The sequence below is a fragment of the Anomaloglossus baeobatrachus genome, chromosome 11 (assembly GCF_048569485.1).
Source record: "Anomaloglossus baeobatrachus isolate aAnoBae1 chromosome 11, aAnoBae1.hap1, whole genome shotgun sequence".
NCBI classification, from domain to species: domain Eukaryota; kingdom Metazoa; phylum Chordata; class Amphibia; order Anura; family Aromobatidae; genus Anomaloglossus; species Anomaloglossus baeobatrachus.
This window is the reverse complement of record NC_134363.1, coordinates 23,865,849-23,879,663: the sequence shown is the minus strand read 5'-3', so window position 1 is coordinate 23,879,663 and position 13,815 is coordinate 23,865,849. Positions and strand designations below refer to the sequence as shown.

Here is a 13,815-nt window from a genome sequence, read left to right as displayed (position 1 = left end):
AAATGTAACTTTTCGACCCCTACATTTGGGTCATCATCACACACATAGTTAAATAGTTACTTAGGTTGAAAAAAGACCTAGGTCCATCCTGTTCAACCTTCCTCCACCAATTCTACATGTGGTCACTAAGTCATTTATAACCAACAATGTTGTGTGTACTGAGGAAATCATCCAGCCCTTTTTTAAAAGCCGTTATAGTATCTGCCATTACTACCTGACTGCTCTAACTGTAAAGAACCCTTTCCTATTTAGCTGTCAGAATCGCTTTTCTTCCACTCGCAGTGAATGCCCCCTGGTCCTTAGTATAGTCTTTGGAAGAAATAAGTCATGTGCCAGTCCTTTATATTGACCACACATGTATTTATACAAATAAATGAGATCTCCTCTGAGACGTCTTTTTTCTAAGCTAAACATATCTAACTTTTTCAACCTCTCATCATAGGGGCAGCTTTCCTTTTCTTGTAGTAGTCTAGTTGCCCGCCTTTGAACTGACTCTAACTTCTGAATGTCCTTTTTAAAATATGGAGCCCAAAACTGGATCCCATATTCCAGATGTGGCCTTACAAGTGATTTATAGAGGGGTAACAATACGTTGGGATCACGGGATCTAATCTCTCTTTTTATACACCCTAAAATCTTGTTTGCTTTAGCAAATAGATTATTTAGCAATAGATTCTTGTGTAGGGATATGCCTTTAAGATGGGGACACCTACATTCCTTAATAACAATAAATATGGAAGATCTCATCAAAGCCACTCAAAAGGCCACTAACAATTTATATAAAGAAGAAATTACGTGGCTAGGCAGACTCATGCCCTACAAAATGATGATCTTACCCAAGATTCTTTACTACTTTAGGGCCATTCCACTCACCATTCCAATAAAATTCATTGGTAAACTTCCATCAATTCTAAATGGGTTTATTTGGAATCATAAAAAACCAAGACTTTATAAGACCACTCTAATGAAACGTAAAATCACAGGCGGATATGGTTTGCCAAACCTTGAAAGCTATTATAAAACTAATATAATAAAACAAAGTATTTGTTGGCTAAATTGTGATTTTTTTTCCGACAAAGTTGGAGCTTGAGTCTGCTTTAAACAACTATTCTTCTCTTTGTTCTCTTCTTTTAACACTAGAAGTCCCAGAGAGGGGTCAATTAACATTATTACCTTTGGAACCCAGAGACGGGTCGAATGACTAAAGGATTTTAGCTAACATCCTATAATCACCATCTTTTGTTCTGTAATTAAGGCCATTACTGTTGCACCAGAGGAAGATGTTGTTTTCCATTGAGTTAGCCATTTAGTTTCTAGTTACCGTATTTTTCGCTTCATAAGACGCACCGGATTATAAGACGCACCCCCAAATTTGGTGAAGGAATAGAGATTTTTTTTAATGAATGGGGTCCGTCTTATAATGCCAGTGTCTGTCTAACATATCATATAGAGTATATGTCCCTCATAGCCCCCCCATCCTAAAATTAGCCCCCTTAATCTGGCCACCTTATATTGAATATAGCCCCCTTGTGCTGGCACACGTCCCCAAGTGATGCAACATGTCCCCTATGGCTGGCACACAGCCCCTATAGCTGGCACACACGGCCCCCCCTGTGGCTGGCACACACAGGCCCCCTGTGGCTGGCACACACTGGCCCCCTGTGGCTGGCACACACTGGCCTCCTGTGGCTGGCACACACTGGCCCCCTGTGGCTGGCACACAAGCTGCCCCCTGTGGCTGGCACACACGCTGCCCCCTGTGGCTGGCACACACGCTGCCCCCTGTGGCTGGCACACAAACTGGCCCCTGTGGCTGGCACACATGCTGCCCCCTGTGGCTGGCACACACGCTGCCCCCTGTGGCTGGCACACACGCTGCCCCCTGTGGCTGGCACACACGCTGCCCCCTGTGGCTGGCACACACGCTGCCCCATGCTGCTGCTTTTAGTAAAATAAACTTTTTCCTTACCTTCTCCAGCGCTGTGCTCCCTCGTGTACCCCTCCTCGGGGTTGAGCTCCGGCCTCCTGCATTTCCTGGTTCACTCCAGTGCTGTGCTACCTCGTGTACCCCTCCTCGGGGTTGAGCTCCGGCCTCTTGCATTTCCTGGTTCACTCCAGCGCTGTGCTCCCTCGTGTACCCCTCCTCGGGGTTGAGCTCCAGCCTCCTGCATTTCCTGGTTCACAGTCCCGGTCATGTGATCGGCACAGCAGAGTTTATTATTTTACTATGGGTAGCAGCATGGGGGTCATAGCTAACACAGGGGGAGGGGGCATATGTGATCAAAGGGAAGCACAGGCAGATATAATATGCGCAGCTTCCCCAGCCCATTGCCGCGGTGCAGTTTCAGCACCACGGGGGTGGACAGTGGCTGTGCATATTATATGAGCGGGTGCAGGAGATCAAATGCTGCCGCCAGCAGCTTCACAAGCCTATACCAGCCACCACCAGCCCCCCCAGAGCTCCAGAGCGACCCCACCTCCCCTGCAGTATGTAATCTGTATATTCGGTTTATAAGACGCACCCCCTACTTTTCCCCAAAATGTGGGGGAACAAAAGTGCGTCTTATAAAGCGAAAAATACGGTAGTTCTATTCAGTTTGGACTAAGGGTCATTTTACCCTCTTTCGGGACTTCAGGGGGAGCTCGAAGTTTCTGGGACTTCTAGTGTTAACCCATATACTTAATCCCAAACTTTCCCTGCCTTACCACCCTACTTTGCATCTATTATTCTTGCTTGGCGGAGTTTATGTAAGATTAAAACCAAGATGTCAAAATATGATCAAACTAAAAACTTCTCTCTAAATATTTTAACATTCCTAACTGATGTGCAGGTTCCTTCCTCATGGCAAAATCTTGGCCTAAAAACAATTAGTAACATACATGATGGGAAAGATTTTACTTCCTTTTTAGATCTAAAAATAAAATATAAGATCACAGACTTGGACTTCAAAACATTGATTTCTCTAAGGGAATCCCTTAGTAAATTATTGGTTGGTAAACATCCCCTTCCAGAGATTATAAACTACCTCCTTTGTAATATGGAAAAGAAACCATCTGGAATACCAAATATATCTATGACCTTGTAAATAATGACACTAAACCTATTCTTTTAAACTACTAAATGGCTAAATGGGGGAAAACTTTAAACAAGGATTTTACAGAAGAAAACTGGCAATTCAGCCTAAAAGCGACTTTTTCCTCTAATATTTCGGCTATACTACACGAGTCCTTCTATAAGGTCATAACAAATTGGTATTTCACTCCCTCTAAGCTACATAACATAGACCCCAAAAATGCTCCACTTTGTTGGAGAAATTGTAACAAAAAAGGAACGTTGGTCCACATCTTATGCAATTGCCAAAGACAAGACATCTCTGGAGGAGAGTGTCAATTCTAATTACCGCATTTTTCGCTTTATAAGACGCACTTTTGTTAACCCAAATTTTGGGGGAAAGTAGGGGGTGCATCTTATAAGCAGAATATACGGGGGTATATATATATATATATATATATATATATATATACCCTGCAGGGTCCAGGGGAGGTGAGAGTGCTGTGCTGGGGGCAGGTGAACGCTGCAGCAGCAGCGTTTGATCTCCTGCTCCCGCTCATATAATATGCACAGCCGCTGTCCATCTCTGGTGGTGCTGAAATCGCACGCAGTGAGGGGCTGGGGCAGCGGTGCATATTATATGAGCCTGTGTCCCACTGTGATGGCACATGCCCCCCCTGTGTTAGATCTGGCCCCCAGGCTGCTGCTCATTCTAAAATAAAAAAGCTTTATTTACCCCCTCCAGCGTTTCTCCCCTTGTCCCTGCTTCCACTGTGATCAGGCAGACATGCATAGATCTCAGTCTGCTGTGCCGATCACATGACAGGCCGAAAACCAGGAAGTGGAAGAACAGAAGCACGGAGGGAAACAGGAGGGAGCTCAGCGCTGGAGGAGATAAGGAAAGAGTGTTTTATTTTACTATGGGCAGCAGCATGGGGGCGATATCTAACACAGGGGGACTTGTGCGATCTTTAGGGGCCATGGGCAGCACTATGGGGGCGATATCTAACACAGGGGCACTTGTGCGATCTATATAGGGGCCATGGTCAGCAGTCTGAGGGCGATATCTAACACAGGGGGACTTGTGCGATCTTTAGGGGCCATGGGCAGCACTATGGGGGCGATATCTAACACAGGGGCACTTGTGCGATCTATATAGGGGCCATGGTCAGCAGTCTGAGGGCGATATCTAACACAGGGGGACTTGTGCGATCTCTAGGGGCCATGGGCAGCAGCATGGGGGCACTATCTAACACAGGGGAACGTGTGCAATCCATAGGGGCCCATAGGCAGCACAGGGGAACATATGAAATCCATAGGGGACCATAGGCAACACAGGGGAATGTATGCAATCCATAGGGGGCCATAGGCAGCACAGGGGAACGTCTGCCATCACAAGGGGGCTATATTCAATATAAGGGGGCCATATCCAGATTAAGGGGGCTAATTTTAGGATGGGGGCTATGAGAGACATATACCCTATATAATTTGTTAGAGGGACACTGGCATTATAAGATGGACCCCATTTAACATTAAAAAAAAAATCACTTTTCCTTCACCAAATTTGGGGGGTGCGTCTTATAATCAAGTGCGTCTTATAAAGAGAAAAATACGGTAATCGAGTTACAAATTCCAAGAACAAATTATCACCCCAAATGGCGGTTATTTCTATGGATATAGAAAAACTAGACCAAATGCAGATCCCGATTGTGATTCACATTTGTTTGATCACAAAACAACTTTTATTCGCCAAATGGAAAAGTGATAGTGTTCCAAATATTTCTGAAGTAATCAAGATGTTATCCATGCACCACGAACTTGAAAATAAACACGCGATATACAAAAACCTGTTCCAACCCTATCAAAAGAGATGGGGTACCTGGCTATCCTACATCGAGCAATCCAAACCATAAGCTTCTATAGTAGAATTTTTGAAGATAAAAACACAAATAGTCCTCTGACAAATACCCCAATTAATTTTCTCCTTTCTTTCTTCCTTCTTTCCTCTTTCTCTTCTTTCCTTTTCCTCTTTTTTTCTTTCTTGTACATATTTCTTAAAGGAAATGATTCTCAATATTTGCAAAGAAGATATAACTAAACTAAGCTATATATATGTTGCACAGAAGTCTTTGCAAATGATTATTATGCATTGTAGTTCTTCTAACCATTTTCCTAATCCCATTTCACCTTTCTTTTCCCGGTTTCCCCAATAAAGATCTCTCCTTCCGCCTTCCCTCCCCGACTTACCCCCCTCAAACAAAAAACGCAAATGTTTGAACTGTTTATAAAAGGGTGCTTTACACGTTGCGAGATCACTAGCAATTGCTAGCGATGTCGCATGCGATAGCACCCGCCCCTGTCGGTGGCACGATATGTGGTGATCGCTGCCGTAGCAAACTTTATCGCTACGGCAGCGTCACATGAACATACCTGTGCAGCGATGTCGCTGTGATGGCAAAACAATCCCTCTCTCAAGGGGGAGGTGCATTCGGTGTCACAACGACGTCACCATGACGTCACTAAGCGGCCGGCCAATAGAAGCGGAGGGGCGGAGATGAGTGGGATGTAACATCCCGCCCACCTCCTTCCTTCCTTCTGCATTGTCGGTGGACGCAGGTAAGGAAATGTTTGTCGTTCCTGCGGTGTCTCACATAGCGATGTGTGGTGCCGCAGGACAGACGAACAACATCGTACCTGCTGCAGCAACGATATTAAGGAAATGAGTGATGTGTCAACTAGCAATGATTTTTCACGTTTTTGTGCTCGTTGATCATCGCTCATTTGTGTTACACGCTGCGATGTTGGTAACGGCACTGGATGTGCATCACTACCGACGTGACCCCGACGATATATCGGTACCGATATCGCAGCGTGTAAAGCCCCCTAAAGAAATTGTCTAATATTTCTACTTTGTTCCACTAAACTAATGTAATATATAAATGTTCTAATATGTAATAATAAAAATATTATAATGTCTCTTTTCATACACCCTATAATCTTATTTGCTTTAGCAAAAAGATTCTTTAGCAATAGATTCTTGTGTAGGGATATGCCTTTAAGATGGGGACACTGTCAAAATCACCATGAGATCTATGGATAAAACAGATTGCTGTTCTGTATAGATATAATGGTACAGTATAGTAGAGCATCTTACATGCAGGGAGGAGGGCGCCCCACAGTTTTCCAGTTTTCCATGGAATCCTCATGCTCTTGCACTGTACAGGGGCTTTTTGGTGTCATGGCACCTAGGAGGGTTATTCACAAGTGCATAAGAGGTTACCAGTGTCATGACGTACAACATGACCTCCTGCTCGTGTGCACAGAGTCTTCTCGGACACCAGGACACACAGAAGTGCCAAATGTACAAAAAATACATGGTGAGAAATGAGAGGGGGATCTGAAAATGCAGCAAGGACCAGATGGGTGGTGGTGAGTAGTAGAGGGGCCAAAAAGGTCAGCAGTGAGGTGAGTAGAATGATTATTTTATTTTTTTTTACATTTGGGTGGCCAATTACGTTTCAGAAAAAAGTGCCTAGTAGTTTGTCCCTGTGTACACAATTCTCCTACTCCAGGGGTTACATTTTGTATTCTGCTACACATCTCTGTCTAATAAATAAGTAAATGCATTAATACTTACAGTACTTGATTTTATCATTAAATACATCAAGAACAAAACCATTTAGATACTACCTTTCTCATAAATAAACTTGTATGAGTCAACAAAAAGCATTAAAAATTATATGAATAAAATATGTATCAACTACTCTATCTTGATAAGTAACAATTAAGTAAGTAACACAAAAAAGCAATTATTCTGTACTTAAATATTTGCACTTAGCAGAAGTATCTGATGGATTTTGGGTGGAGAAGTGAATATATATATACAGGAGCAATACTGATTATAGACAAAGGATCCGCTGCTCTCACTGACCAAAGAGAAGGGAACCTGGAGAAGGACGGAAGGTAATGAAATCTATCTATCTATCTATCCATTATCTATCTATCTATCTATCTATCCCTCTATCTATCTATCTATCCATTATCTATCTATCTATCTATCTATCTATCTATCCATTTTCTATCTATCTATCCCTCTATCTATCTATCTATCCATTATCTATCTATCTATCTATCTATCTATCTATCCATTATCTATCTATCTATCTATCCATTTTCTATCTATCTATCTATCTATCTATCTATCCCTCTATCTATCTATCTATCTATCCATTATTTATCTATTTATCTATCCATTAATTATCTATCTATCTATTCCTCTATCAATCTGTCAATCATAAATCCCTTTATCAATTTATCTATCTACCTACAGTACATCACAACACTGAATACACCGCTCAAATATTTGTAAATATTTTGTTGCATCTTTTGATGGGACAACACTGAGGTTTTGACACTTTGATACAATGTAAAGTAGACAGTGTACATAAACTATACATAGATACACTGACTACTTTACATTGCATAAAAGTGTCAGATCTTCAGTGTTGACCCATGAAAAGATATAATAAAATATGTAAAAACATGTAAGGGGTGTACTCACTTTTTCTGGTATACTACAAAAACGGAAAACACTATAAGAGTCTAGTACAAAGAAATATAATTGGGTAAACCCACTTGTAAGATTGGATAATCCTTTTAATGGTTGTCTATGATTTTACATTTACTCTACACAGCTGTAGTATCGTGTCTATGAATGAGGGCGAGAGAGGCATTGGAAATGCATCAGAGATGGCTTTCACCTGCTGCTGAAGCTGTTTTTAATTAATTTCCAATAAAGGAGAATCTTATTTCACAAGTGGATTTACCCAAACTTTTCTGGACTTTTCCATATTTTGTACTCTTGGGCAGCATAGTATTATTGGTTAGACTTTATTATACTGTATTAGGCCCGTTTCACACGTCAGTGAAAAACACAGACGTTCTTCACTGACGTGTAAAACACGCACATGTCCCTCCGTGTTCCGTGATTCATGGCAAACGTGGGTTGTCCATGTACAACCCGTGATCCGTGATCTGTGATCCGTGATTGCAAATGGACATTACTCACCTGCCTTCACTGCTGCTGTCCATGGTGCTGACCTCCTCGGGTCTCCAGCGTCTGCCCACCGCTCTCAGCAGCTACTTCCTGGACGGGTTTTCCTGCTCTCATGAATATTCATGAGCCAGGCAGAAACTGCCAAGAGCGGAGGATCCAGAGCGAATCGCAGGCAAGGTAAGTTGAAAATATTTAATATGTCCGTGTTTTTCTGGTACGTGTTTCACTGATCACACACGGATCCATAGTGTGCTCCGTGGGTCATCAGTGATGCCAGAAAAAAACTGACTTGTCTCCGTGCAGAATCACGGCCACAGGTGTACACTGCACGGAGACACGTTCGGTGAAAAATCACTGATATGTGACCAGACCCATTGATTAGAATGGGTCTGCGTATGTCAGTGATTCTTGTACGTTTTAAAAAAAGCACAAACGTACCAGAATCACTGATGTGTGAAAGGGGCCTTACAGAGCTGGACTAGATGCTGACATTGCAGTGAGTTATTTTTCTATTTTTTTTTTTAAAAGAAATAGTTGAGCTTTAAGCCATATACAGTGGGGAAAATAAGTATTTGATCCTTTGCCGATTTTGCAAGTTTTCCCACCTACAAAGAATGGAAAAGGCTGTAATTTTTATCTCAGGTACAATACAGTATCAAAAGTTTAGGGTCACTTAGATATTTCCTTATTTTTGAAAGAAAAGCACATTTTTTAATGAGGCTAAAATTAAATTAAACAGAAATCAACTCTATACATTGTTAATGTGGTAAATGACTATTCTAGCTGCAAACGTCTAGTTTTGAATGCAATATCTACATAGGTATATAGAGGCCCATTTCCAACAACCATCACTCCAGTGTTCTAATGGTACAGTGTGCTTGCTAACTGTGTTAGAAGGCTAATGAATGTTTGCAAATCCTTTGAAAACCCTTGTGCAGGTATATTAGCACAGCTGAAAACAGTTTTGCTGATTAGAAAAGCTATAAAACTTACTTTCCTTTGAGCTAGTTGAGAATCTGGAGCATTACATTTGTTGGTTCCATTAAACTCTCAAAATGGCCAGAAAAAGAGAACTTTCATGTGAAACTCGAAAGTCTATTCTTGTTCTTAGAAATGAAGGATAGTTCATGCGAGAAATTGCCAAGCAACTGAAAATTTCCTACAATGGTGTGTACGTTGTACGTTGCTCCCCTCCCTTTAGAGAAGAGCACAAACAGGCTGTAACCAGAGTAGAAAGAGAAGTGGGAGGCCGTGCTGCACAAATGAGCAACAAGACAAGGACATTATGTAGAGTCTCTAATTTGAGAAATCGTCACCCTTCTAAAAATGCACAATATGGGGCTTAAGTAAAATTTTTGTCAAGAAAGTAAAACTTTTATTTTTTCATTACACATTCCTTTAGCTCCTTTGAAGCACCAAAAGAGTTGATAAACTTGTTGAATTTGGTTTTGAGCATGTTAAGCAGTGCTGTTTTTAAAATTATGTTATGTTTGGGTATTTTATTTTATATAAGCCCATAAAATTTCACTTCAAATGTGATGTGGTCCAAGAAAAAATTGGTTTGGTAAATTTTGCTGGAAAAATGAGAAATTGCCGACAAGCTTTAAACCTTTCAAACAAAAAAAGTTTAAAAAATAATGCTCATGTAAAGTCAACATGTAGGAAAGGTTATTTATTTATTAACTATTTTGAGTGACATAACTCAAATTCATCATATTGAAATGGAAGGAGTATCATACCACTGCAAATCTCCCAAGACCTGGCCGTCCATCCAAACTTTCATCTCAAACAAGGAGAAGACTGATCAGAGATGCAGCCAAGAGGCCCATGATCACTCTGGATGATCTGCAGAGATCTACAGCTGAGGTGGGAGAGTCTGTCCATAGCACAACAATCAGTCGTACACGGCACAAATCTGGCCTTTATGGAAGAGTGGAAAGAAGAAAGCCATTTCTCAAAGATATCCATAAAAAGTGTTGTTTAAAGTTAGCAACAAGCCACCTGGAGACACCAAACATTTGGAAGAAGGTGCTCTGGTGAGTTTAAACCAAAATCTAACTATGTGGGCACAATGCCAAACGATATGTTTGCGTAAAAGCAACACAGCTCATCACCCTGAATACACCATCCCCACTGTCAAACAAGGTGGTGGCAGCATCATGGTTTGGGCCTGCTTTTCTTCAGCAGGGAAAGGAAAGATGGTTAAAATTGATGGGAAGATGGATGGAGTCATATACAGGACCATTCTTGAAAAAACCTGTTGGAGTCTGCATAAGACCTGAGACTCGGACGGAGATTTGTCTTCCAACAAGACAATGATCCCAAACATAAAGCAAAATCTACAATGGAATGGTTCACAAATAAAAATATCCAGGTGTTAGAATGGCCAAGTCAAAGTCCAGACCTGAATTCAATCGAGAATCTGTGGAAAGAGCTGAAAACTGCTGTTCACAAACGCCTCCATCCAACCTCACTCAGCTCCAGCTGTTTACAAAGGAAGAATGGGCGAGAATTTCAGTCTCTCGATGTGCAAAATGGATAGACAAATACCCCAAGAGACTGCAGCTATAATCACAGCAAAAGGGGGCGCTACAAAGTATTAACTTAAAGGGGATGAATAATATTGAATGCCCCAATTTTCAGTTATTTATTTTTAAAAATGTTTTAAATAAGCAATACATTTTGTTCAACTTCACAACTGTGCCCACTTGTTGTTCATTCTTCACCATAACATTAAAATTTTTATCTTTATGTTTAAAGCCTGAAATGTGGGAAAAGGTTGAAAAATTAAAGGGGTCCGAATACTTTCGCAAGGCACTGCATACTCTAAACAATTTGGTATACCCGGGTATAATTACACCGAAGATACTGTACAGACTGGCAAATTCCTTCACAGGACTGTGGAGAATCCCATCCTCAGCCGCTTCCCAGGGTGTTCAGCACCAAACAAGGGGGAAATCCAAAATGTACACAAATAGATATGTCCTCTCTCCTCCTCAGCGTTCAAAGGCTTTCGGCCGTGCTACTCATAGTTCTGTAGGCTTCCGCTCAAATGTTGTGTCTTACAAGGGTTCTCAGGTCTTCTCAGAATGGGAAAATCTTCTCCTCACCCTCAGGTGTCAGGGTGACATCCCGGTCCACAGCTGACCTTCACCTCAGCAAGAACAGCAGACCGCATTTCATGGAGCTCCTGACAACAGCTCTGCACAGTCCTATGAACCTCTGTCCCCTGGGTTTGACTGCACACATCCCATCCATGCTGCTCCCCCTCCCTCTGGTCCCCACCTTTTTGGGGCAGTGAGTCTCTAGGTCTTAAGGCCCCATCACATGCAGTGATATCGCTACCGAGCGAACCCGCCCCCATTGTTTGTGCGTTACGGGCAAATCGCTACCCATAGCGCACAATATAATTCGGAGCCGTCACACAGAATTACCTGCCTAGCGACGTCGCTGTGGCCGGCGAACCGCCTCCTTTCTAAGGGGGTGGTTCATGCTGCGTCACAGCGACATCACTAAGCGGCCGCCCAATAGAAGCGGAGGGGCGGAGATGAGCGGCCGTAACATCCCGCCCACCTCCTTCCTCATTGCCGGCGGCCGTAGGTAAGCTGTAGTTCGTTGTTCCCGAGGTGTCTCACATAGCGATGTGTGCTGCCACGGGAACGACGAACAACCTGCGTCCTCAACAATCAACGATTTTTTGAAAATGAACGAAGTGTCAACGATGGACGATTTGGTGTGTATTTTCCATTGTTAACAGTCGCTCGTTGGTGTCACACGCAACGACGTCGCTAATGATGCCGGATGTGCTTCACGGAATCCTTGACGATATATTGTTAGATACGTTGTTGCGTGTAACGGGGCCTTTAGTGCCATCCTCACAGCTGATGAGTCACTTACAGGAAGAGAGCACTGATTAGGCAGTGCAGCATAGCTGACAGTACTCTTCACACTGTCACATCAGGAAGGTGAACACAGACTTTGGGGTGAAGGTTTTAAGGCATCCAAAAAGTTACTGACTTGATTGATTTGGGTGTTATGTCTCGGGCACAAATCCAGCTTTCTGACATTTGCCACTACTTGCAACTCCACATCCTTTGGTATTCTTCAGATTTTATTGTGCCTTGCACACAGGCAAAGCCTCCAGTGCCAAAGGTGACAAAACACCCCCAAGAACATATTTGAGCCTCTACCCTATGTGACTGTAGGTACTGTGCTCTTTTCTTTGTAGGCCTCATTCTGTTTTTGGTAAACAGGAGTATTATGTGCTTTACCAAAAAGTTCTATCTTGCTCTCATCTGTCCACAAGATGCTTTCCCGAAAGGATTTTAGTTACCCAGGTACATTTTGTCAAACTGCTGTCTAGCTTCTTTATGTCTCTGTGTCAGCAGTGGGTTCCTCCTGGGTCTCCTGCCATAGTGTTTCAATTTATTCACATGTTGACAGATACAGTCCCTGACAAAAGTTCGGTCGCTTATTCATGTTATGTAAATAAAAGCTCATAACCTGACTTTAAAATTCATCCATTGGTTTAATAAATTAATCTTTTGAAAGCTGAAACCCTCCCAAATTTGGTTTAGGTTATGAAAATAAAGTTGATGCAAAGCTGAAATATTGATCATTTAATGAACACAGAAAGGTCAGATTTTGGCAAGAAAAAAGTTTTGTTGCCTTGTCATATAATGCACCCAATCCTAGTTTACATCCTCACCTGTGCTCATTAAATGATCGGTTAATTAGTGGGTGTGTATAAAAAGAAACCCAGCACCCTAGAACTGAACTGCAACTAAAGGGCCCGTTACACGCTACGATATAACTAACGATATGTCGTCAGGCTCACGTCATTAGTGACGCACATCCAGCGTCGTTTGACATATCGTAGCGTTTGACAGCTACGAGCGACTGTGAACGAGCAATAATACACACCTTATCGTTGCTCGTTGACACGTCGCTCATTTTCAAAAAATCGATCGTCTTTCTGAGCGCCAGTTGTTCATCATTCCTAAGGCAGCACACATCGCTCCATGAGAAACCCCGGGAACGATGAACTGCAGCTTACCTGCGGCCGCCGGCAATGCGAAAAGGAGGTGGGTGGGATGTTACGTCCCGCTGAATCTCTGCCCCTCCGCTTCTATTGGGCGGCCGCTGTGTGACGTTGCTGTGACGCCGAATGTCCCTCTCCCTTCAGGAAAAGGATGTTCGCCGCCCACAGTGAGGTCGTTCGTGAGGTAAGTACATGTGACGGGGGTTACCAACTTTGTGTGACATGGGCAACAAATTGCCCGTAATGCAATAACGATGAGGGCGGGTGTTATGGGGGAACCGGCAGATTAGGACCAGGGGGTATATATCCTAATTGCCAGTCGGGGCCCAAAGTGCTCCAGATGGTAATGGAGCTGCTGGCACCCTGTGGGTTAGGTGGAGACTATAGAGCTGATGACTCAGAGATAACTCAGGAGACCTGGGAACTGGTCACGTGTGTAGTGACAAGTCAGACCGGACGACAACCCAGTTAGTGTGTCGGTGGAATTGACGCAACCCCGACCACGTGGGCAGAGAACACGTCAGACCAGATGGTGACCAGGTAACGTTGACCGAGAAGACCGCTGAGACAGCGCCCTGTCGGCCACGTGTGTCAGACACAATAGGCCGAGCGGTCATTCGATTAGCGTTTCTGGTCACTACTCGAATGGCCACGTGTGTAGAGGAC

At 43.0% G+C, this 13,815-nt stretch overlaps 1 protein-coding gene across 1 annotated transcript in view; it reads left to right on the top strand.

The window, feature by feature from the left end:
- The first annotated feature begins 6,945 nt into the window (after positions 1–6,945).
- Positions 6,946–13,815, top strand: part of LOC142256513 (C3a anaphylatoxin chemotactic receptor-like) — a 44,996-nt gene continuing 38,126 nt past the window's right edge. The window contains exon 1 of the mRNA XM_075328240.1: positions 6,946–7,015. The gene's annotated coding sequence lies outside the window, so the exon portion shown is untranslated. The remainder of the gene's footprint in view (positions 7,016–13,815) is intronic.